Below are 2,510 nucleotides of genomic sequence, written 5' to 3'. Positions count from 1 at the left end.
CCGTTAAGTTCAGATGAAGAGTGGAGCAATGGAAAAAATAAAAAAAAAAGGAAAAAAAAAAGGAAAGAAAAAAAGGAAAAGAACAATTTTCATGGAGAGCTTGACAAAGAGCCTTACATGTAAGACCCGATCCTGGATTCCTCAATCCAACCAGACCGCGGCCTCACTAAACAATGCAACCAGTTTCATTTACATATTCAAGTTCCAGTGTTAAATAATTCTAAGTCTTTTTTCACAGTTTTGAGGTTCCAACATTCTACTAAGGCAAATAGATATTTCATAGATAATAACCAAGGTTCATACATCATTCATCATCCTAATAAATAGATCACACACTAGAATCGCATAAGTTCACAAGTTGCACAATAGGCTACAATAATTATACAATTTTCCGAATCAACCCATTCACCACACATCTTCCCATGGCCGCGGTCCTCATGGTGTTTTTCCCTTACCAGGGTCCATTTCTGGTCCTGGATCCAACACAGACAAACACACAATCACAAGGTTAGATTACAAAACAAGAATCAGTTCACATTGCATGGTCGGATCCAATCTAGACAAGAACAATCATCAAAAATGTCAAATCTGACCCCTTTAAAAAGAGATCCAAATACCAAATAAAATTCATGATAATTCATGACAATTCATAAGAAAAATATTCCCATAATCAGATTCAAAAGAACCGGCTCAGATCATAGAGATCTCGGCCATGATCAGCCCACACAAGAACACGGGACTTTCATGGGAATTTGATCAGGCCAAGGCCTTAAGATCAATAAATCCTTCCCTGTAACATCATAAAACAATCCCTATACAATATACATGAAGAAAACAGAGTAGAAGAAGTCAGAGTAAGGAGTGACCAATCGATCCAAACCGGCCAGACTCACACGGCTATCACCTGTGGCCTTATCCGGTTACTATTGGCCACACCTCTCACCTTAGGAGTTCGGTCTCCAGGGGCGACTTCCTTCTCTTTCTCCTTTGCCTTCTCCTTGTCTTTCTGTCTCAAATCCATCCTCTTGATCACACGCCAAACACACCAGGAACACTCCAGAACAATCTCTTGGATCAAATCGGCCAATCCAAGGTTTGTGTCTCTTCTCTCCTGAGTTTTCTCTGTGTTTCTCTCTGTGTTCAGATGAATAAAATCGACCAGAATGGCAGAAAAGAGAGAGAGAGAGACCGAGTTAAACTGTCCCCAACCGCCTGGGGTGGCAGTTACCAAGAATCAGATCCCCTTCTTCCCAAAACCGCCCCATAACCGCCCCATAACCGCCCATTGGCGGTTCCTCCCCCTTTCTTCCTTTGAGAATCCGGTCACTGAGCCTCAGCTCACATACTGGGAACTTGTCCACTCCCTGTCCCAAGTCAAAGACCAATTTGGTCGAACCGTCCCGTACCCGGACCATCGGCTCGCCCAATAACCGTCCCCGACTCGTCCACCCTGATCCGAACCAAAATGCACCGTTCACTGGATTGAGCTGGTCTCCAGCTGTTCCCAGCTGAGTGAGCTAGTCTACCAGCTCCAGTGAGCTGAATAGAACTTAGTGAACTGACTACCAGCTGAAAAATTGTCTGTACCAGTCCGGATACATAGCTTTCATTTTTTGCTTCTGTTTCCCAAGTGATGAGGTCTTTACCATTGTAATCCCACACCACTTTGATCATGGGAACTGTCTTCTTCCTCATAGCTTTCTCTGACCGATCCACAATCCGAACCGGCAAGGTTTCCAAAGCCAGGTCCTTACCAAGGTCAGCAGGAATCTCGGGCAAGACAATGTCTTGTTCAGACAAACATTTCCGGAGTTGGGATACATGGAACACATTGTGGTATGCATCCATTACTGATGGCAAGTCCAACTTGTATGCCACTGCACCCATTCTTTCTATGATTCTGAATGGACCCAGGTACCTAGGATCCAGTTTCTTTCATCCAGAAACCCTGGTCCTACCCTTAAAGGTAATCATCTTGAGATACACCAGGTCATTGACCTCAAACTCAAGATGTTTCCTGCGCTTATTTGCATAGCTCTTTTGGCGGTCCTGCGCCTCTTTCATCTTCTCTTTGACCATCCTGATCTTTTCAGTGGTCTGTTCTACAATTTCAGGACCCAACATGCTACGCTCCCCCACTTGGGTCCAGCATAGGGGTGTCCTGCACGGCCTACCATACAAAGCCTCATACGGCGACATGCCAATGCTTGTATGGATTATGGAAGCTGTTGTTGTAAGCAAACTCCACTAAGGGTAAGTGTTTTTCCCAAGACTCTCCCCAGTCTAACACACACGCCCTTAGCATATCCTCCAAGGTTTGGATTGTCCTTTCAGACTGCCCATCCGTTTGAGGATGATAAGATGTGCTCATATTCACTCTGGTTCCCAAGGCCTTTTGGAAAGCCTGCCAGAAATAAGATGTAAATCTTGGATCTCTGTCCGAGACAATGCTTGCTGGAACACCATGCAACTTCACTATCTCGTCTAGGTACACTTGCACAATCCTATCG

The sequence above is a fragment of the Brassica oleracea genome, chromosome C7 (genome assembly GCF_000695525.1).
Source record: "Brassica oleracea var. oleracea cultivar TO1000 chromosome C7, BOL, whole genome shotgun sequence".
Lineage (NCBI taxonomy): Eukaryota > Viridiplantae > Streptophyta > Magnoliopsida > Brassicales > Brassicaceae > Brassica > Brassica oleracea.
The sequence above is the reverse complement of the archived record's forward strand: the minus strand, read 5'-3'. Positions refer to the sequence as shown.